Source organism: Camelus dromedarius, chromosome 18, assembly GCF_036321535.1.
Source record: "Camelus dromedarius isolate mCamDro1 chromosome 18, mCamDro1.pat, whole genome shotgun sequence".
NCBI classification, from domain to species: domain Eukaryota; kingdom Metazoa; phylum Chordata; class Mammalia; order Artiodactyla; family Camelidae; genus Camelus; species Camelus dromedarius.
In genome coordinates, this window is record NC_087453.1 from 28,128,644 (window position 1) to 28,153,130 (window position 24,487).

The 24,487-nt window shown below is 41.3% G+C and overlaps 1 non-coding gene across 1 annotated transcript; it reads left to right on the plus strand.

Annotated features, from left to right (window-relative positions):
- The first annotated feature begins 15,378 nt into the window (after positions 1 to 15,378).
- TRNAD-AUC (transfer RNA aspartic acid (anticodon AUC)) lies at positions 15,379 to 15,455 on the plus strand. The gene has a single exon. It is a non-coding gene; the product is annotated as a tRNA-Asp (tRNA).
- The last annotated feature ends 9,032 nt before the right edge of the window (positions 15,456 to 24,487 follow it).

Genomic DNA, 24,487 nt, shown 5'->3' on the forward strand with positions numbered 1-24,487 from the left:
TGCTGAGCTTTGAACTGAGCTAGTGACCCGTCTACACTGGAGTTCTGGACAAACTGGGGAGGAGAGAGAAGCCTTGAGACGTTTCTCACCCAGTGAGACGGTGGCAATAGTGCTGTAATAATCTCTCTTCCCTCTGCTAGTTTAAAAGATTACTTTACTTGCAGAAGGTTTTCTTAAGGATCTTTGTAAGGAGAAACCAGCACCCTCAAAATTGTGTCAGGGAATTTCTTGTTCCCCAGTAGAAGTCCTCCCAGAGTGGAAGGAGTCTGGTGGCAGTGAGAAGGTCTACACTGAAGAAACTCAGAAAGGTTGTGGGTTGAGATAGATTGATTCACTCACTCTATACCTCAGGGCTGGTTTCTGGAGTATTACATGCATGTGACACCTGCTGTTCTTAATAACCTTAAGTTCTCTGCTCTTAATTCTATACAAGGACAAAGAGTAAATATGCTCATTTGAGCTTTGTATTGGCAAATCCAAACAAGGAAGCTCTTGCTTCAGCAGGGCAAAATTTCCCCTTTCTCAACATGTGACAGGTATTAGCTCCAGTACTGGTTGTGACAGCCTAGGTTTTGGCCCCAAAATAGCTATTAAGAAGGCTGATATTAAATAAACAAGTAGAGAAATCATTGCCTGAATTAGCTTCTCAGAAATTGTAGATGGAGGGAGAGCGGAGGAGGCTATGTTGGTGTAGATTCAAATCCCAGTCATATGCAACATTGTAAATCAATGATATTTCAATTAAAACAAAAATCCCAGTCATGTCTCAGTATGGCCTCAGCCTTACCTGCAGTAGTTTCCCTAAATAGTCACATAGGTCTTGGAAGACCAGACACTACTTGAAAAATCTCTTGTCCAGATTATGATGGTGGTGGTTTTAAAACATGACCTCAAATTCTTTGGGACTCCTCCCATCAAAAAGTCAGCTCTAAGTCTTCTTCACTTAAATCTGAGCCAATCATAGTGACTTGATTGTAATCAACGGAATACAGCAGACGTGACACTGGTTCCCAAAGTGGGTCAGAAAAGACCATGTAGCTTTTCCTGCTTCTCTTGGGGCACCTGTTCGTGGAAGCCAGTTATTATGTAAGAAACACAACTACTCTGAGACTACCATGCTGGAAAGCCAGACGTGGGTACTCCCACCAGCAGCCCAGATGAGCTGTTGGCTGATAGCTCACATTTGTCATCAGCCATGTGAGCCACCGTGGACATCCGACCCGGTCAAGCCATCTGATGACACGAGCCCCACCAATATTTGACTTCAACCATATTGGAGACCTCAAGAGAAGCCTTCCCAAATTTCTGCCCTGCAAAATTAGTGAGCAAAAATGGAGTGGCTGTTTTAGACTACTACATTTCATAGTAATTTATTCCCAAATTATGAGGCAAAACAGTTATTATGGGGAATGAGTTAATAGGAGCAGGAACAACCATCTGCACTGCAACCAGACAGTTCTGCTGGACTGTAAACTCTGTGAGCGCAAAACCACATCTGCCGTGTTCCCTCCTGTAGGCTCCAGCACAAGCCCACAGCAAGTGCCCTGTGAGTCTATAAGCAAACAGGCCCCCTGAGAAATTTGAAAAATATTTCCTTGCTCTTCTACTTTCAAATACATTAGCCTTGATTTATTTTTTAAATCACAGAAATAAATACATTTTCACTAATATTCCCTGACTGGCTCCAAGTGGTAACGTTTTCTGGTTACAGCTGCTCCCGGCATTACAAAGTAGGGCTCTTCCTAACTGCAGAGGCCTTGGAACATAAACATGTATGTGAGAGTGAACTGTGGTTCATTTCTTAAAAACAGAACTATGCTTCCTGATTAGGGTCACGTTTACCCCTCTGCTTTCAACTGCAGTCTTTTGTTTACTTGGACAACACCTCTCCTTTAGTGTAGATCTGAGGTCCTTGGTCAGTGTGTGACTCCTCACATCTCACTGGGACACACACACACACACACAAAACTAAAATTTGTCTCAACACTTACAAAGTGACCTGAGGCAGTTTGCAAAATGAAACAAGTTGTCAAATAGCACGATCAGAAGGACAGAAGCCACTGAAAAGCAGCAAAGGCTGAGGTTTCTAGATACAACAGATGGGCTAATTGTCATATTGGGCAAGACCCTGGTCCCTGAGGCTACTGGCAGTTAAGACAGGAAGGAAAACATGTTGGTTTTATGATCTGACACCAGATTTGTCTCTTTGGGCAAATTCTTCCTAGGAACAAAACTCTACTTTTGTCTAGATGTTTGTAGAGTGGACAATGTCTCCGTCACAGCTTTGGACAAGATATAGAAATACATAGTTTAGATGAGTCATTCTTGCTCAGTCGTTCAGGATGACTCAAAAGACAGCCAGTGATCCAGACACCCAGGGACATGGAGGCAAGGAGGGCTGCTGTGATTCTGCCCAGATGTGTGAGCTGTCCAAATGCTGGCTTTCCGGTGGGGCTTCCTTGAAGATGTTTTCCAGGGCATGGCTCCCTGGCAGGAAGAAGCTCTCTGCTCCAAGAGAGTCTCACCAGACACCTCTCCATCTCTCTACTTCCAGCCCCCCACCATATACTTCACAACCTCCTTCTGCTGTTGTCCATCTGCCACCCAACTGCTTGCAGCAATAGAAAGATGGCTGTAGATCAGGCCCCCACTGGCCCAACCAGAAACTCAAGAACCCTCTCTGTGCCCAAAGTGGAGGTGGGTCTGCTCCACTTCCCCTCCCTCTCTCGTCAATGACTTTAACTTGTACAAAAGCTTCAGTAATCAGAACAGCACATGCATGAAGCTGTCAGGCACAGCAGACAAGTCCCTCTTCCTTCAAGGTAACCAGTCTTGTGGCCCCTTCTCGCCTCCTTCCTCTCCATCTCACGGCTTCCAGGAAGGAGTAGCTTTCCTCCTGAAAATTCAATCCCAAAGTCTCCAACAAATTCCGCTAACATTCTCTATAGGCTGGCAGTAGGGGAGTGATGAGAAGACGGTTGGAGAACAAAGCTGGTCCTGATCCCCTGAGGTGTGTCTGGCAGCTCGTTAGTTTCTGTGTAGTATTTCCCTCTTACCGTCTGCCATTCAAAGACAACAGAAAAAGTCCTGTGTGACATTCTCCTATTGTAGATGCCCCAGTCACTCTCTGTATTGGTCTAGTTATCTGCCTCCCCCTCCAGACTACGACTTCCTTGCAGGCAGACAATGTGTCTTACCATCCAGCATCTAACATACCGATATGTATTTCAGTGAACAGGCACCATTTAAGATTGGGATTTCATTTACCTTCAAATCTTTACTGTCAGCTTTTGTTTTAGCAGAGTTTTGATGATGCAAGTTCTAAGAAGGACTAATTATGTGTAGGTACTTCTGAACTGCAGGTACTTCAAAAAGCTGAATCGGGAGAAATGAAATGCATTCTTAGGAAATCAAAGGCTGGCTGGGTGACACTGATAGAGGCAGGGAAGGCAGCCTCACCTGGCCTCTTCCAAAGCAGTGTGGCAGGTGGCTAGACGAAAAAGAGGTTTTGAATCCGTGAGCTTGTAGAAAAGACGTCATTTCCTAACAGGTAGGTCTCCTTTTGTCGTTTTGAAATGGAATCAGTGACAACTTCAGAGTGAGCAGAGATGAGCCTACTTGCCTGTGGGGACTTGGGGCTAAGTGGCCCCACAGTGACAACAAATGTCATCCCCATGGCTTGGAACGGCCAGATGTAGCTCTGGAAAGTACAAGGCAGCTGTGGTCCTTGGAGCGGCAGGCTCCAAAAGGATTCAGGCATTCTTTTTAAATCCTCATGCAAGTGCCAGTTGCTTGTTTCTAGAGAAGAATCTGACAACTGTTACTAAGAGCCTAAAAGCGTACACTTTAGATCCAGCAATTTCACGTCTAAGAATCCTTCCTAAAGAAATGATCAGGAATGAGATATATGTGTGCATACAAGGATGCTCATTTGAGTGCATTAATTAAATTACTGTATTAGTTAATAAAATTGGATGCTATGCACTTGTTAGAAATCACATTGTAATTAATAAAGCATGAGAATGTTCATGATATATTAAACGAAAAATCCAGACAAAATAGTACTATGGTACTATTTTTTTAATTAAGTAGTGGTTTATTACATAACTTCACAAAGAATCATACGATCTACCTTTACGGAGGATGTATGAAAGAAGACAGGGAAAAATGTTAACAGAGGTTATCTCCGGGGAGCAGAGAGATTATGATTGGTTTTCCTTTATTTCCCATACTTTTCTGTTTCCCCTATTTTTTTTTTCAGTAAATGTATACTAAGTTCGCAATCAGAAGAAAACAATAAATGATATTTTAAACAAGAAGAAATAAAATCCAGATGAGCAATTAATTTATCATTTTTGGCTGAAGACAATACAACTAAAGGAGATTTGGCCCAGAAGGGATTTGTAGTGGGGAGAGAAGGATTACCAAAAGGGATTATTTTGTTTTGATGATAAAAACATTCTTTGGGTTGTAACCTGGAGGTGGGTCAAGCAACAGTCCCTTTGTGTGTGTGTGTGTCTGTGTATGTGTGTGTGTGTCTGTGTATGTGTGTGTGTGTATTCACAGGAGAATTATGAAGAAGAGGAGGAGACGTTTCCTGGGATTTAATGTGGCAATAATATTGATAGGTGAGATAGGTGAGGACCCAGGTTGACTTTATGGTAACCCTTCATTATGTTTATCAGTCAATATTTATCCATATATCACGAGGGTTAAGAGCTTGGTCTCTTAATTAAGTTCAAACTACAGCTCTTTTACTCACCAGCCATGTGACCTTGGAAAATTGTTTAATCCCTCTCAGTTACCACCTCAGCAAAATGGAAAGAATAACAAAAGGGAATAACAATAATGATAACATTCACTACATATGATTGTTTTGAAGACTCAGTGAATTAATATATATAAAGCACGGAGAACACAGTCTACCATATAATAAAAGCTTAATAAAGGTTACCTATGACAACCATGGTTATCACAAGTAAGTTTCTGTAGCATGTTGCAGTGGAAAACTCCAATGTGGAAGTCAGAAAGTCTGAGCATGGGAACAGATCCCACCACTTGAAAGGAATGTGACTTGGACTAAGCACTGACCTTTTCAGAACCCTCTTCTCAAAGATGGGGATAGCAGTATTGTCTCCCCTTCTCCATAACACCATGGGGGAGCCAAATGTGGTACAATTATTGAAAAATCAATCATTTTCAATAGAAGTAGGTCAACAGATGTAGGTTGGAAATCTCCCACCCTCCTCTTTCTGTGGATGTAGGGTTTTAAGGCTCCTCCGTGTAGAGGATTTTAGCCTCGCTTCGTTAAGGTGAGTCCAGGCTCTGGGATAATAACCAGGTGTCTGGTTTAATAGCTTTGAAACTCTGTCACCTGCATGATGGAAACATCTAATGCAATTACAATAACTCAACTGCAAGAACCCGTTGTGGAAATATGACACCCAGCACTTTCTCCTTTGTTTATGATCATGACAAATCAGAAAACATCTAAACACTCAGCGAAAAAACTTGATTAAATGACTTTCTGTCTGTATGTGCAAAAGGATGTTTTGTTAGAACATTATGGACAGAAACTTAATGGAAAGGAAAATTACTTATTATATATTAAGTCAACAAAGCATGCTCATAAAACCCAATTTTATATATTACATGGGGGAGGATGTATGGATAAAAAGATGTGGTTAAATTTTTAAACAGGGAGACACACCTATTGATGTCCTGCTTTATGGAAAGGGATTCGAGGTGTGGGGTATACACCAAAACTGCTCATCTACCAACCTCAAGGCAATTAGGAAAATCGAACCAGTGTAACAAAAACTTGATAATGAAGCCCAGAACATGTAGGAGACAAAAGCTCTTTTTAGCAAACAGGATCAGAGCAATTTGTTCACAAGAAAAAAGTCTTAGTTACATCTCTAGAAGGGTTATGAACACTACAGACAGACCAGAAGAAAATCAGCCTTGGTATGTGGGATGGATTTTATTTCAGATATTCCATTAGAGAACAAACAGAAGTCCAGAGTAGAAGTCCTCCCTGCCTCTCCCACATACCACGACTTGGAGCTCATGTTCATCTTCAGAGCCAGCGTGATGAAGGAAAGTCAGGAAGTGAGCAGGGTCCACTGGGGTACCCAGGGCACACTCGCTCTACCCCAGTACAAGAAGGAGTTTGGTGGCTGTCCTAGATAAATATGCCGTTGGACTTTTTGCCCTCGGAATGTAGAAATGCTTAAAGCTTAGTTAGAAAAAAGAGAACGACTTTCTTTTCACTGGGGAAAATGAAAGGGTGAGACAGAAGCAGGTAATTTACTCATTGTGGACATCTGGGCAGTAAGGGACAGTCTCCAGTTAGGTTAGCCAGCCCTTCTCCACTGGGAGGTGTCCATCCACCTTCCTCCTTTCCAGAGGGTAGCTAGAAATTCACTCTATGGAACAGAAAAGGAAGAGGCTAAAATAAATTAGTGAAATTGATTTCAGGGGGATGGTCAAGTGGGCTCCAAGTGTTAATACGCCCAAGTGCACCTCAGATTGAACAAATCTTTATTGATCACTACAGAAGACTGAATGGGTTAATGGTGCAATTATCCTTCCTCTCTATATTCAAGCCCCTTGCCTTGTGAATTGCCATTCAACTCTTTCTGCTAAAGGGACAGAGTCAATTCCCCCAGTCCTTACATCTGGGCTAGGCTGTATGGCTTGCTTCAGTTAGCAGAAGGCAGTGGAAGAGATGCTTTCCTGAGTTACAGAATTCATTTCTGTTAAATGGGAATTACACAATCTGCCTGGAAGGTTAATCATATTTATTGAGTGAAGACTATGTCCCAAGGACTGTTTTTTAAGTGCTGGGGATCCCTTACTGATGGACAGTGCAAAGATCTTCAGGCAGTGATATAGCTTATGTGTTTGAGGAGCAGCCTAAACTTCAGGGACAGGAGAGGATTTGGGTTTAGACAAAACAGCTTGGCCAGAAACTTGAAAGAAGAAGGATTTCTCTTGGCAAGATTTCTAGCCAAACTCCTCCATTTGGAGTTAAGATTAGGAGAATAGTGCTTGACAGGGACCTGGATCTCAGAGCACAGACGAAGAGCACCCTACTCCCTCAATATTTATTTTCTAGGAGATTCATTCACGGGAAGATGTAGGAAAATTCCCATGCCATGAAAACAGCAAATCCAGAACTAAAAGGAATCATTCCTGCTACAGCGGACATCTCACAGGGACATATGTCAACAGATGAATCAATGACAAGATTCCTGCCCTGCTTCCTCCCCCTCCAACATATCAGTAATTCATTCTAGAACCGTGGCATAAATTCAAGGGAAGGGAATAGCTTGGGGACCCCCAGTTAAATAATCCTGCTGTACCAGAGGATATGGCTTCAAAATACAAATTATTTTGAGTTATGGAAAACAAATTTTTTTGGCACATCCAATTTTGAAGCCTTAGATTCTCATACTTTACTTAAAACTCAAGTGTTAGCTGTTATAATTGTTTCTTACAAAATAAGGTAAAAATGTAATATCCCGTACTTTCTATAGAAGAGACAGCTAGCTCTCCACCAAAATTTGTGGTCCCTACTCTGTGACTTGGTGCTTAACTGGACAGCAGCTGTCCTCAGAGACTGCACTTCCCAGAATCCCTTGCATCTAGGCAGGGTCATGTGATTAGTTCCCACCAGTGGATGGAGGTGATGTGTGTCCCTTCCAGACCGAAGTGGCATCTCTATTTTTCTCTTTCCTTGTTTGCTATCTAAATTGCAGAGGGCTCTGCGGCTCTGTGGGGACAAAAGCACAAAATGGGAGGAAATTGAACTCCTAGATGTCACCTGCAAGGCCCCCCACTGACGAGGGTCACCTGCATTAGGCTACTCTGTGGGCAAGAAATAAATGTCTCATCTTGAACCACTGATATTTGGGGGCTTATCTGTTACAGCAGTTAATATTACCCCAGTCAATACAAAATCAGCCCAGCAAATCACAAAACCACCCAAGCAAAAAGGTATTGTCTGGGTTTTAAGAAACTAACTCCTGAGAGAAAGAATTCACCTTGTGGCAACATGTGGAGTTGATGCTAGACTACTTGGAGATTGGTGGAGTAGAATTCTTCCTAAAATAACACTGCATGAAGATGCGTGCTAAGGAGTCTAAGTAAAGAATAGTGTGGAGAGAATATTTAGGTTTAACGCGATGCTCCCAAACTTTATACAAAAGAAGGGTCAACTAGTCACATGGGGGTCCAAGTTACAGGCAGATGTCACAGCCTGTTCCTGCCCCAAATTCTTGTCCGTGCCGGAGATCACCTTAGTTTATTGCAGTCATCATTGCTGTCGGAAAGAGTTAACGAGCCTGCTTTTTCCAAACAGGTGTGAATTGCATGGATTCTATTTCCTAATATGAGTCTAGTGTCACTTGATATTTCCACATACAGAGGCTTGCCTTATGGCATGGCTTCTGAAGCTAACAGGACCTTGTCCTTCACGAGCCCACTAAAACTGCAAACTGCATTGCAACAATTTGATTTGGATGTTCCTGTGAATTCTCATGAGCTCAATGATTTCCTTAGCTCCATGATTTCTTTGCCATAAACTTACCCTCAACAGGTAGCACAGACATTTTTAGAGCTGGACTCCAGTGGATATTGAGGCCCAAAAGACTTCAGTGATTCACCCAGGCTCATTGACGTGATATGCACAGAGGCAACTCTACATTTTTTTTTTTGCTATTAAAACACTCATCAGAGATGATCGTTGCTATTCAGAAAGTCTCCATAGTGAGAAATCAACTATAAGGTCACAGGGAGCCCATATTCCCAAAAAGCTATCACATCAAATGCTCAGGATCGTCAGTGGACTGATTCCAGCTAGAGCTGCAAATTCTCCATTAAGCTGAATGAAATATTACACATCCATTGAGGCAATCAGTAGGAGAATGGAGGCATAAATTAAGGTATATTGGCACAACAGAATACTCTACTGCAACAAGAATTTAAAAACTTCAATTACATCTGACCACAGGTACAACTTTCACAAACATTATATTGGCCAAAAGAAGCCAAAACAAAACAATACATGACTCATGATACTCTTTATATGAAGTTCAAAAACTGGACAAATTAATTTATTATATTAAAAGTGATAACATTGGCTACCTCTAAAGGATGGGGACAAAACTGGAGGACAATACTTGGGAGCTCCTAGGGAACTGGTAATGTTCTGTTTTCAGATTTGGGCTCTGGTTCCCCAGGTGTGTCCAGCTTGTAAAAAAAAAATCACTGAGCCTTGCCTAGTGTATTTTTCTATATATATGTTATACTTCAATAAAATATTAGTTACAAATCAAAACACTTAAGGTCCCTTATAGAGATCCCTCAAAGTTTCGAGATCTCAGGTAATGAGTGAGGAATGAACCTTACTCCTCATATACTTTGGAAAAAATTCCCATCTTGGATTTTGTCATCTGTTGTCAGCTAAATCCAACCAGGTCAAAACAGTTTTACAAAAGTGGGGTTTGGACAGACGTTTTTATAATTGGACTCCTCTTCTCCTTCCTTCTCACCTCTTCCAGTTTTTTACTATAGGCAAACATCACGTTTTAAAGTGATGGCTAAGTTCTAACGCGGTCTGTGCTTCATAGATAATGTATGGAAGTAAAACCAGACCTTGTCTGACAGTGTTAAGCCATCATGGTTTTGAGATTTTTTTTAACATTTTTTTATTGAGTTATAGTCATTTTACAATGTTGTGTCAAATTCCAGTGTAGAGCACAATTTTTCAGTTATACATGAACATACATATGTTCATTGTCACATTTGGTTTTGAGATATTGTGATTATACCTGCTGATTTTTATTGCTGGCAGCATTGCTACATTAAAAAAAAATTACCCCCAAATATAGCACCTTTAGTTTTCTGCTCTTGGTTTTGTGGGTCAGGAATTCAGGAACAGCCCAGATGGGCAGTTATCTCTGGGGGGTCTCTTACACAGTTGTAATCAGATATTAGTTGGGTTGCAGTCATCTGAAGGCTTGACTAGGCTGGACATCAAAGATGGTTGACTTAGACGGCTGACAGCTGGGCTCAGCTGGGGCTGATAACTGGAGCACCAGCAAGTGCTTCCCCAGCATCATGGTCTCTGGGTAGTTGATTTCCTTAAAGGGCGCCAAACGTCTAACTTCCCCATAATGAGTGTTTCCTGAGAACCCAAGGGAACTAACATTGCCTTAGAAGTCACGCATCACTGCTTCTGTTATATTCTTCTTGTTACAAGTGAGACACAAGCCCACCCAAATTAGAGGGGAAGGGATTCGACACCAACCTTTCAATGGGAGGAATAGTAACAATTTTCAATCATTTTCTAAAATTGTCACGCTATGTGGCCAGGGCAGTAACCAAGTTAAATTTAATTGATTGCCTTCCTTACATTGGTGTTCTCTGGGCTCTTCACCCAGAATGTTACAAGTAGTCACAGAAATGCAAAATAACTAATCGAATTCCTCCAACAGATTTCTTATCAAAGAAGCCACAAGATGCTCCCACTTATTAAAAACAGATTATCTGTACACCTTGATGCAATGTGGGACTAAGGGCTCAAGGGATCAGACTAAAATTCAGTATGAACCAGGACAAGTTAAAAAGCAACTTGTTAGAAATGAGATAAAATACAGCGGAAACACATGTAAGGTAGCTCATCTCAATGAGAATCCACTTAGCTGCAAAGGTGGATAGGACTCTATGGACATAACCATGGGAGACACTCCTACTAGAGCCACTGGGCACTAGGTGATGGGGAGCAGAATTAGATCTACCCCAAATTAGATCACCTGCCCTTGTAGGACATGCCCAAAGTTCCTTTATCTTTTCTTTAGTGGCCTTTATCACTTTATTGAAATTTTTAAAATTTTGGTGTGATTCTTTGTCTAATATTGTCTTCCCATTCATGGTGAGTTCCATAAAAGCCAAGTCCAGATCTATTTCCCTCATATATGTAGTGCCCCCACGATGCCTAATATATAGCTGGTGTCTTCTCAGTGTTTATTGAATAGACAATTAATATTAGGACAAGAATAATATAAACCATGGGTCAGCAAACTGTGGCCCACTGACCAAATGTGGCCTGCTACCTGTTTTTGTATGGTTTGTGAGCTAAGAATGATTTCTACTTTTTAAAATGGTTTAAAAAAAAACTCCAAAGAAGAACAGTATTTTGTGACATGAAGATTATATGAAATTAGGGTTTCAGTGTCTACAAAGAAAGCTTCCTTGGAACACAGCCTCTCTCACGTATCTATATCTGGTCCATGAAACATGTCGCTTTTGCACTTTAGTGATTTTTGTACTAAAATGATAGTGTTGAGTAATTTTGATCATACAGTCTAAAAGATTTACTGCCTGGCCCTTTACAGAACAAGTTTGCTGACCTCCTGACAAACTCTTGCTTTTATCATTCCCCCCCCATCTATGGGGGACACATTCCTAAGCTTTTGGCTGAAACCAAATAAAGTGATATTCGTGGCCCCCACATTGAAACATAAAAAATCATCGGTCTCTATCTTCTAATAGAATGAAGATTATAAAAAAGAAACTGCTCTGCTTTCCAAAATCAAGGGAACAACAATGGAATTAATAAATAAGGGTTAAAGTCGTGTCGACCAGGGCTTGGCAAGACTATAAGCTTCGGAGTCATATAGATCTGGGTTCACATCCTCAAGATGTTGTTTGGACAATTCTCTAAGCCTCCACAAACTTTTCTGTAAAATGGGAATAAAATTATCTTTCCCGTTGGAGGCTGTGGTGATTAAATTAGACATGATAGACAACTTTTGGTTGTGCTTGCCCACCCAAAAATCCTTTCTCTGAGAATTGTTCCTTTGACGTCAGAGGCAGCTTTTTTTATGTCCTCTCCTCTGGCCACAGGAGACCGGACAAAGCATGGACACCTAATGCAAAGTCTGTTCTGGGCCAATGGAATCCTTTCTCCTGAATGATTGAAAATGGAACATTGAAGTTCCAGTTAGTTCATTTGAAGCACTTGGACTTGAGCTACCTGTCTGGGCCATAAGCAAAGGGAGAAGAAACTGGTTTGCAAACTGGGCATAATGAGCAGATAGCAAGATATGTACACAGAGAGAATGGAAGTAGCCTCTTCCTGCTGGGATGGCAACCTCCTGCACCATTCCGTGTGGCAGCTGGTGTCCTCTGCTCAGGAGTACAGGTCTGAAGCCATACCTCCTGCCCGTGGAGCCAGCGCCCCCCCCCCCAACTCCAAGCTTTGGACAAGTCTCCATCCCTCAAGCACCCACTCCCCCCACACTGATGGCTAAGCCACAGAAACAGGGGAGATAAAGGGTCCCTTGTATTTGCACTATTTATATGCAACAGTCACTGCAGATCTCCTCATCTGGAATCCTCCAGCATTGGAGAAATGAGACTGAGAAAGAAAATAACTACCTGCAGACATAGGGGACCCCAATCCCATGAAATCAGAGCTTTGGAACTTGAGCAGCAAGACTAGCCCATCTCAGGAAAGGTGCTCCTAGCAACATACCGTTCAAGGTTGAGCTTCGGATCGAAGATGTCGTAACAGCTCCCTGCCACATACCCTCTGAGGTCTCAGGGTTGCGTAGGAGTAGGTAACATGCAGGGATTTATAGGACAGGACAGAAACGAAGTGGCCAAAGATTTCTCTTACTACAGATTTGTCAGGGAAACACATGGCAGCTTGGGGAAGCCATTCCTGCTAACAACTTTCCAGTTCCTACTTTCACGCCATTGGGTTCAGCCTGACTACTATGCACAAATCCTGCTTTTAAAATTAGTTCTAGAGGGGAAGAGAGTGGGGAGGGAAAAATTGGGAGTTCGAAATTTGTAGACACTAACTACTGTGCATAAAATAGGTGAACAACAAGATCCTATGGTCTAGCCCAGGGAACTATATTCAATATCTTGTAACAACCTATAATGAAAAAGAATATGAAAAGGAATATATGTATGTACAACTGAATCACTATGCTGAACACCAGAAATTAACACAACATTGTAAATCAACTATATTCAATTAAAAAAAATTAGTTCTAATAAATTTCAGTCTCTTGTCACAAACATGCCCTGATGGAAGCAATACGTAGTCTCTGGTGCATAACTATTATTCAATAATGTAACAGTTGTTATAATTATTTTTAAAATTATGATTAACCAGCATTATTTCTATGGGCGCCAATGGCCATAATTTTTCTAGACGGACACTGCAGCATAATAGGCACAAAATGACGTTTCTGGGATTTGCTTCAGAGTAACTCCATAATAAAACTTTGTTTTAAAAAGGGAAAAAGAAAGAGAAGATGCAAGTTTGGCAAAATCTTGGTAATCTTTGAATCTGCTAATCGGATACAGGAGGTCATTGTACTATTCATTCTACTTTGTTTTATATTAGAAAATTTCATAAGAAGAAATATATTAAAATTATTTTGAATTAAAAATTGTATTTTAAATATATTAAGCTGATTAGACAACAGCTCTAAAAAGCCAATTCATCGCGTATACTTTAAAAAAAAAAAAGCTTTAGAACAATTTATTAAAAAAAAAGAGAGAGAGATGATGCTGTGGAATGGCCCAGAAACAGGGAAATGGACCAAAAGATGTCTTAAGATCCTTCCCCCTGCAACACACACACACACGCACACACACACACAAGCACACACACACACACTTGTTAGCTCTACTATATTATATTGGAAATGAAAGTGTTTCTCCCAAAACAAAGGCCAAAGTGTCCTTCTGCCTGAGAATACATAGAAAACCATCAATAATCCAGCACGTGTCAGAGAACTGCAGTATTCCCTTAGATCTCAAAGCGGAAAAGGGAACCACATTACTGATTTCTTCTTTTTCCGACGCAGGATGCCATTCGAAATGAGTGATCTGGTGTCTATGCTTTCGAGTTCTGTTCTGTTGGCGGCGGATAAGTCAGCCCCTGGAGGCTCTCTGTGCTGCCTTGGCCATCTGCCTCCTGCCAGCACAACCATTAACCTCCTCTGAGTCTTGGTTAATCAAGTCCAGTTGCTCAATAAGCTGGGGTTTTCCAGTTTGGAAAAAATGGGAGAAATAAAGACCGGCTATGGTGTAGCCAAAGTCAGAGAGTATCACTTTTCCGCTTTTGCATATTTGAGGCCAAGAAAGGGAAACTGGAAACAAAGAGGCAGAAAACAAAGGCTCCAGCAAACTGAACACCAAGGTCCTTTCTGAGGCACACGTGGCTCCTGGCTCCAGAGGCAGCAGGAGGAGGAGATGTTCCATCGTCCCTGAGAGGGAGGGGCTGCCCAGGGTTAGCACAACGGATGAACAGAGGCAGAGAGATGAGAACTCAGTGCCTCCTGGACCCCTTTATTCCAGCCCCTCATGGCTGTCTCCTGAAACTCCAAACTCCTGCCTGTTTAGGCTGGAAAACTGACCTGAGGAACTTCCACCTGAAAAAGAGACGGTTCCCAGAGGCAAGTCCATAGAAATGGGTTACTGAAAGCCGTGCTAAAGAAAGGAGCAAGGCGGCACCTGGCATGGAACCTGGCCCATGGGAGGCGCTCCAAGAATTCATTCATTCCTTAAGAGAAGTGCTGAGTAGGTGTTTACCGCATGCTCGGCACCGGAATGCAGCCCTGAACAAAATAGACAAAGGGTCGTTTGCTGGAACCTGGGGTCTGCTGGGAGGATTGGTGGTCTTGCAGATAAACACACAATGGCTAAGGGTGATCAGTAGAGCCGCACGGGTCCAGAGCGGCTCTGGGATTTGCTCAGCGTTTTGTGCCCAGAGGCACCCAATGGCAGGACAGCAGGATTACTAGGAAGGGACTCAGGGTCGGAAGGAGAGCGTCTGGACTCAGATCCCAGGTCCACCACCCCCTGCCTGGGTGACTGCAGGCCACTTGTTGAACCTCTGTTTCTCTGTAAAACCGTGATGAGAACAATAAAGTGAACATGAGACCCATCCTGGTCCTGCTCTGTGCCCCAGGAAGCTGCTCTCTAATGACGTTCTCGCCCAGCAGCCCTTCCCTGTGGCTTCTGGTTGGATGTGACCAGTGCGGAGCACAGCCTGGAGACTGGACAGCCGAGGCAGAGCGCAAGTTCTCCCGCCTCGTGGTTCTCATCTAAAACCGCATTAGCTTTGAAACTCCACCTCCTTTGGGCCAATGAGTGGTAGAGACTGTTGCTAGCAGGACAATGTCCCCTGTTAACTTCCCCAAATTGTCTCTTCACTCCACCCCTTTTCAACCACCCCTTTTGAGAGTGCCCTGTGCCTGACCTTGGGGCCCGGACCAGAGCACCTAAAAATAATGCCCAGCCTTAGATGAACATTCAATAAACAGAAGTTAAAATATTATCTGATGTGGAGAGGGTATAACTCAGTGGTTAGAGTGTGTGCCTATCCTGCACAGAGGTCCTGGGTTCAATCCCCAGTACTTCCACTTAAAAAAAAAAAAAAGTAAATAAACCTAATTACCTACCCCAACAAAAGTGAAAAAACAATTAAATATTATCCAAGTAAAACTTTGCTTTAGATTTGGGCCATTTCATAAAAAATGTCTATGACCCCCACACTGAAAACATACTGATGGGAAGTGGCTCAACTCTTCCCAAATTCTCTGGGAACATACTAAAAGAGGATAAGAAAGTTAGGACCCTGCAGATCACTAAAATAAAGTGGCCACATGTGTGCGAAGCCATAATCATTTTGATCACTCGCCGTCTTCACCTTGTGTCCAAAGTTCTCAGTGTCGTTGTAAGAAACACTAATGCTGGAGGCCCTTTGACAATGATGAGAAGACAGAGATTTTCCAGCAAGACAGTCCCAGCCAGATTTGAGGTCGTTATTTACCCACTTAAGACAGAAACTATCCTCTCTGAGAGCCTCGTGACCTAATCCTTTAAGCCTCCTGCTGGCACTGGAAACAATGTTAAGCTTCGGGATCAGGCCCTTTGGTTTTCATAATCCATGAGAATTTGAAGATGATAAATGTGGTGGAAAGCCTGAAAATTCCCAACACGTAACTGGGGCCGAGGGGGAAATAATTAGGATCTAGTCATGTAGCTCCACCGACTCTTCTCAAAGGCTCTGAATTATGTAAGTCTCTTGGGCCAGCATCCTTCCTCTGCCTGCCCCATTTTGCCAAGGAACAAGAAAAAGGCAGAGGCAATGAAAGGCAGTGGAAAGAAACGTCTGTCTGGTATGACTACTTATTAGCATCTGTGGTGAGCGACCTGGTGGGGAAGGAAGTCAGACTTCTGTCACAGTGTGAGGCAGGATGCAGCATTACCTTGAACTTACTTGGGCTTTCCCAGTCACCCTGCACCCCTTGGCCATTCTTGCCAAAGATAACTAGCAGCTATGTAGCAAAGAGCACGTCTGATCTATTCTTATTAGTAAGATTTGTGGGGCCGGGTTAGTTCTTATTATGGGGACCAAGGCTTCAGTACTGAACCTAAGAGGATGAACAAAGTTTCTTTCATTTCAGCTATAACTGTCACTCGAAATAGGGCATCTACGAAGAGAACGGGCTTTTGTAGGACGTTCCAGCAATGGCTCTGAAAGTTTTAGCAAAACCTCACAAGGTGAATTCTTATTTCTCCAGTCATCAGAGGCAAAACCTAAATTCACCATCAAACCCAGGCCAAGAAGAGAGCCTGGGAAGACCTGGGTGTGGGGGCAGCACCGCGCATGCCCTGCGCACCACTGAGGGGTCTGCAGCAGGGCGTGTTGGCAGGTGTCAGAAAAGGGGGACACCCCTTACATCCTGACTGACGCTTGCATCTGCTTCCTCCTTTCTTCTCTTCCCTACAGTCTGATGAGACATTATCTGACTCATTTTTATGCCAACAGCATTGGTAGGAGCCTACGTTGAGCCAGAAAGAAAAAGATCATTAAGAGATACCCCTGACTCTTTAGTCCAAATAGCTCTGAATAATATCTGGCATAGAGCGTGTGCTTAAAAAAATGTTTGCCGGGTTCAAGTGAGGTCCACATGCAAGTGTTTATCGTAGAGCAGACCAACGCCTGCTGGTATAGCTGTTGGTTTGTTTTCTCTTAAGGCAGCCGGTGGGTGGTGGAGATACAGCACATGCTTAGTGGTACAGTGCATGCTTTGCATGCTTGAGGTCCTGGGTTCAATCCCCAGTACCTCCATTAAAAAAAAAAAGACAAAGAAGGAGAAAAAGCTATCCAGCATCCTGGTGGGCCACCCTATTTCCAGGCTCTTGAAGTTCCACTTTCCAGTGAATTAATGTTGGGGGAAGATATCGCTTTCCCAAGTGGATTCCTCTGTGGAGTGAATCCCTTATGATCTCATTTCTTCCCCAGCCCTTTGGATTTTTCTGTTTGTTTTCTCATCCTTTCACTTATTTGATTCTCAAAACTGGTTTTTGATCTACATTGGATTTATTTATTGGTAACGACTGTGCATGTGAGAAAATCGAAGCCCTGTCACCTTGACTTTGAGTAAAATGCCTTTTTAGAAATTTGACACGGGCATTCCAGAACAGGTAGCATTCAGAGTGGGCACTTACTTGGCCGAGCAATTTCTTTCTTAACTGGAGGCTTTAAACAGTGAGAAGCCTCAGGCCCTCAGTTGGTAGGTTCGCAAGCAGAATCCATCAAGGGCTGCAAAAGGGCTTGTCACTTCCGCCTACTGGATAATTCTGAATAATTTACATTCTGGATAGTTTAGTAAACTATTCTCAAGTTAAAAACAGAGCCTAGACCCTGAAATAATGAATTTATTTTAAGGACACCTCACTTGGGCACTGCCTGGGCACTGACAGAAGGGCTACGAACACAACTTTCCTTCCAACCAGCTGGCAGCGGGTGTCCCGTCTGTGGTCTCGTCAGAGAGATGGGTACTTGTGCCTTCTGCTGGCCCCGCCACCTGCAGACAGACTTCATCGCCTGACTCAATTAAACCTTCTGATCAGGAAGTTTCTTGGCAAGCTCCCATGCAGAGCATGAGGATACAGCCTCACTTCCAAATATTTATCTACACATAGGCAGAAAGCAGCGTGCTGAGAAGGAAGAATTAAAAGAATTACTGCCAAGTGAGGTGCTTGAAAAAAAAATCAGTGAATCAATTCAGAGGAAGCAGAATGCATACCTGTAGGAGACAGCACCCAAATATGCTCAAGACACATTCCTGGGGCCACATCTGCTCAGTAAGAATTCATCTTTGGATACTATGCCTTCAAGTGTCTTTCACAGCATTTCACCCTTCGACTTCTGGTTGGGTTTGACCTCAGCTAATAGTTTCCTCTGTTGACACTACATCTACAGCTTCCTCCTCTTGGTCTTATTTTTTTTTTTTCAAAATATATATTTTTTCAGATTTATTGAGAAATAATTGACGTACTGCAACACTGTAATGAGAACCCTTAGGATTTACTCTCTTAACGACTTTCCTGATTTACGGGACAGCAGTGTTAGCTAGAGTCATCATGGTGTACACTACTCCCCTAGTACTTATTTATCTTATAACTGGAAGCTTGTTCCTTTTGACCACCTTCCTCCAGTTTCCCCTCCACCACCCAGAGCCTCCGTAAGCACAAATCTGATCTCTTTTGCTGTGTGTTTGGTTTGTTGTTGCTCTTGTTTAGATTCTACATATAAGTGAGATCATATAGTGTTTATCTTTCTCTGTCTGACTGATTTCACTTGGCATAAGTCTTTCAGGGTCCATCCATGCTGTCACAAATGGTAAGAAAGCCTCGGCTTTTTCACCACTGACTAATATTCCATTGTATGTAATAACACAACTTCTTTATTCATTCCTCCATCAATGAGTACTTAGATTGTTTCCATGTCTTGGCTGTTGTAAATAATGCTGCAGTGAACATGGGGGTGCAGATATCTTTTTGGGTTAGTGTTTTCATTTCCTTTGGATGTATTTCCAGGAGTGGAATTACTGGATCGTATGGTAGTTCTATTTTTAATTTTTTGAGGATCTTCCATACTATTTTCCATAGTGGCTGGACCAATTTACAACCTGCCAACAGTGCACAAGGGTGCCCTTTTCTCTACATCTATGCCAGCATTTATCTCGTGTCTTTTTGATAATGGCCATTTGAACAGGAGTGAGGTGCAATCTCATTGTGGTTTTAATTTGCATTTCCCTAACAACTAGTGACATTAAGTGTCTTTTGATGTACCTGTTTGCCTTTCTTATATCCCCTCTGGAGAAATGTCTATTCAGGTCCTTTGCCCATTTTTCAATTGGGTTACTTGGGCTTTTTTTTTTTTTTTTTTTAACTACTGAGTTTTATAAGGTCTTTATATATTTTGGATGTGAACCCCATTATCAGATACATAGTTTGCAAATAATTTTTTCCACTGTGTAGCTTGTCTGTTCACTTTGTTGATAGTTTCTTTTCCTGTGAAGAGGCTTTTTAGTTTAGAGATGTAGTTCGAGTTGTCTGTTTTTCATTTTGTTGCTTTAGGTGTCATATCCAAAAAATGATTACCAAAACCTATGTCAAGGAGCTTCATTCCTTTTTTTTCCCCTGGGAGTTTTATAGTTTTTAGGTCTTACATTTAAGTCTTTAATCTTGTGAATTAATTTTTGTGAGTGGTGTAAGATGTGAGTCTAGTTTCATTCTTTTACACATGAATATCCAGTTACCCCAGCACCATTTATTGAAGGGACTGGCTTTTCCCATTAAGTGTTCTTGGCTATCTTGTCAAATATGAATTGGCCATATACTTGGGTTTATTTCTGGGCTCTTGATTTATTGGTCTATTTGTCTGTTTTTATGCCAGTACCATACTGTTTTGATGACTATAGTTTTATAGTATAGCTGGAAATCAGGAAATATAATGCCTTTTGATTTATTCTTCTTTCTCAGGATTTCTTTAGCTTTTCAGGATCTTTTGTGGGTCCATATAAATTTTAGGAGTGTTTCTTCTACATCTGCAAAAAATTCCATTGGCATATTAATAAGGATTACATTGACTATAGATGGCTCTTGGTAGAACTGACATTTTAACAATATTCTTCCAATCTGTGAACACAGCATATGTTTTCATTTATTTGTGTCTCCTTTAGTTCCTTCATCAATGTCTCACAGTTTTTAGAGTAGAGATATTTCACCTCCTTAGTTAAATTTATTCCTATTTTTTGATACTATTATAAGTGAGATTTATTTCTTTTTCAGAAGTTTTGTTGTTAGTGTATAGAAATGCTACTGATTTTTGTATGTTAATTTTGTATCCTGCAACTGTAATGAATCCATTGATTAGATCTAACAGTTTTTGATTGGTTCTTTAGGATTTTCTATATATAAAATCACGTCATCTGCAAATGGAGACAATTTTACTTCTTCCTTTCCAATTGTGAGACAGATATATGATTTATTATAAGGATTCTCTTGAGAAGTCCCATAATCTGCCATCTGCAAGCTGGAGACTGAGGAGAGGCAGTGGTTTAGTTCCAGCCTGAGTCTGAAGGCCTGAGAACCAGGAGCACTGATGACGTGAGTCCCATTACGAGAGCAGGAAAAGACTGATGTCCCAGCTCAGCAGTCAGGCAGACAGAACAAACTCTCCCTCTCCCCACCCTTTTGTTCAATACAGATACTCAGCAAGTTGGATGAGGCCCACCCTCACTGGGGAGAGCAATCTGCTTTGTTCAGTCTACTGATTCAAATACTACTCCCTTCCAGAAACACCCTCACAGACACAACCAGCAGCGGTGTTTAGTCACATATCTGGGCACCCTGTGACCTAGTCAAGTTGACACATAAAGTTAACCATCACACAAGGAAATCTGAAGCATGTTCTGTGTGGTATCACAGACGGTCTTCAGTGAGCTGAGCCCTGGGTGCCCACCACCAACCTGCTCACTGACATGCCTTTTATTGGCTTCTCTCCTTCCCTGCCTCACTCCCTACCTCCTTCACTTGTGCTTTCCTGGGGTTTCCTTCCTAATAAACTACTCATACACAAGTCCTTTTGTTAGAATCTGCCTTTTAGGGGAACCCTAACTAAGACACTGATCGTTAAGTGGAAAAATATGACCCTTCTCTCAAAGTCCATTAACTTCAACCTAAAACAATGTACCAAGCACAAGTTGAAACTAGGAAACAATAAAAATCCTGAAAAACCTGAGAAAGACAGTTGACAAAAGAGATTAGGAGATAAATCAAGTTATCACAACCACTACAAGCCTTTTGCCTTTTGCAAATTTCAGAAAGGTTCCACTTCCTCAAGATACTTTCATTTACTAAAACATTGTATAATATAGGACAAGGCACTTTATTGTCATCTGCCAGATAATTGTCATAGTAAATACAAAATGTACAATAGCTAAGATGTGCAAGGCTAACCCTAAGTTCCCAGCTTTCACAACCATATGTATTGATTCTGCCTTTCCTTTGGTTCCAATTTAATTCTTGTTCCCCTACAGATCAGCTAAGCCAAGTTCCTGCCCTTGGACTCTGGCGAAAATCCTCACTGCACACTTTCTGTCCTTAAACAGAGTTTGAGTGGGTCTCTGGCCTTAAAGCAACAACAGAAAAAGTTCTCTTGTCATCCCTCTCAATTCCTATGGACAAAGCAGGACCCTTGGGGCCAATGGGGAAATTACTAGCCTTACAATTTGTTAAACAGATATTGATGAACTCTAGATAGGAAAAGAGCTAAATAACTTAAATCAAATTTAATTATATTTAAATTTAAACTGAACTAAGATGCATACAACTTTTAACATAGAATATAGATTTTTAATAATGTTTTTCTTTATTTAGGAAAATTATTTATGTGTATTAGTCAGGTTTCTCTGATGATAATGTGCCATAACAAACAATTCCAAAATCCCTATGACTTGAAACAACAAACATTTTTTTGACTATCAGAGCTCTGCATGGTGTCTATGGTTTGGCCATTTGGGGCTAGTCTGAGCTGGGCTGGGTGGACCCCAAACTGAGTCAAGTTAGAGGTCTACTCTACATTCTTTCCAGGCCTCAGGCTGAAGGATCAACAGCTACCCAGAGCACACTCTTCTAAAGGCCAAAAGCAGGGGGATAAGAAACCAAGACAAACCAGGCAAGCACATTTACAGGTCCTGCTTGGACGTCCCATGTCAAGTCTACTCACATTCCATTGGCCAAAGAATGTCCTTGGGCTGAGCCCAATATCTGAGGAGAGGGGACATATACTGGGCCCAGTAGAGTGGAAGGTACTGCACAAACAGCAAAGGGTGTGTGCAAGAAATCCCACCAATTAAAGGGAGTGAAGCATTGGCAACCTACCACAATATGGAAAATTTTAAACATATCTAAAAGTAGGCAGAATGTCATAATAATCCCCAATGTACCTATCACGCAGCAGCAACAATCATCTCACTGCTCATCATGTTTCACTCCCCCTCACTCCCTCAGTACTGTGAAGCAAATCCTGGATATTATCAGTGCCTTTTAAGGGAAGAAAGTGAATCTACATTTTTGTAGGACATGGAATATTATTTAGGTTTCAAAGAGTTTACAAAACAATAAAAGGGATTTACTGGTAAGTTAACGTGATGTGAAATAAAGCTCAAGAACGTGTTCAACAATGTTGAGAATCAGTTCCAAGATGCTGTCATGGGCAGTTTACACTGAATATTGATGAGTTTTATATTTAACTGCCTGGTCTGTGTGGAATAATGAATAGCACAAAAAAACCAAGTATAGACGCCTACTCTTTATCTATTTCACGAATCCTAGTGACAGATAAGGAGGAAGAAGAAGAAAAGAAAACTTAAAGTAACAAAATTTTAAGATGGAAATCAAAATTCATTTATCTGTGAACTAAGATTGTATTGCTTTTAGCCAAAATCTCGCTTCCTCAAGCCACTTTACTTTCATCTATTGGAACATTTTGAGGTAAGGGACAATTACAAAAATAAACTTCAAATGAGAAATATTTCAAAGTGTGTTTAATAAAAGGAGTCATCAGAACAATTTATTAAAATACTATTTTGTCATATTTTAAGTAACATCTCAATTTTTGAAGTGGCCAGGGGAAATTTATTTTTAATGTCATGTGTACAATTACTGTATTGGTTTGCCAGAGCTGCCATAACAAAGTTCCTCAGGCTGAGTGGCTTAAACAACAAAATTAATTTTTTCACAGTTCCGGAGGCTGGAAGTCCAAGATCAAGGTGCCAGCAGACTTGGTTTCTCTTGAAACCGCTTTCCTGGGTTTGTAGACGGCTACCTCCTCACTGTGTCTTCACATAGACTTTTCTCTGTGTGTACACATCCCTGTGTCTGTCCAGATAAAGACACTACTCATCTTGCATTCGGGTCTCACCCATATGACCGCAGTCACAAGGGGCTAGATAGGGATTCAGCATATGAATTGGGAGGGAACACAATTCAGTCTATAACAATTACATCAGTCTGTAATTAATATTACAACCACTTATAACTAATACCACTACTAATAATAGTTAATTAGCTAATAATATAACTAATAATAGTTAGTAGGTAGTAATATAGCACTCATGCCAGGAATTCTTCTATGTGCTTTCAACTATCAACTTCTTTTTTTTAAAAAAAAATCTGTTATGTAGGCACTATCATCTCCCCATTTTACAGATAAGAATTTCTAGCTCATTACAGATAAGACTCATAGAGGCTAAATAAAAAAGTAGAGATAGGCTTGCCAGTTGTTTGCAAGATTCCCTATTAAATTTGAATTTCAGATCAACAACAAATAACATTTTAGTGTATCTATATTCTATATATTGCATATTTATATACTAAAAAATGTGCATGTTGATCTGAAATTCAAATTTAACTGGGCATACTGTATGTTTATTTGCTGGATTTTATAACTCTAATTAGAGGCAATGTGTGTTTTCTATTATACAGGAACAAAGGATTTTAAATTCTGTTCAAGAGATCCTAGAACTTTCTAGAAAGACATTTGGAGGTTGCTGAGAAGGCAAAAGGAAAGATAAATAGTCAGGTCTCCCCTTTGAAATACAGCAACCCCTTTTTAATCTCTTTTACACACAGACTTTCTAAAACTGTTCATTTGAGAAAAAAATATTTTCCTCACATTAAAAACATAAATTTGCCAACCACTATTTTTCAAGTCAAGCTAGCATACCTTTTGGTATTTTTGTTTGTTTGTTTTGGGTTTTCCTTTTTGGGCTTTTATTTTCCAAAAATTTTACCTTTGTCTTCTCCAATCTTGATATTCTCTAACCTACATACCCCGCCTCCACCAAGAACCCACAAAGACTGGTCATTTGCTTGGACGACTCTAAAAGAAGGATTTTCAGTTACAGCCCAGGCCCTCCAGGGAGCCCAGTTTTTGTAAATAAAGTCGTGTTGGGCTACAGCACCATTCACTCACTTACATACGATCCACAGCCGCTCTGGGCCTACAAAGGCAGGTTTGAGTAGTTGAGACAGAGACCACATCGCCCAGAAAGCCAAAAATATTTACTATCAGGCTCTTTACCAAAAAATT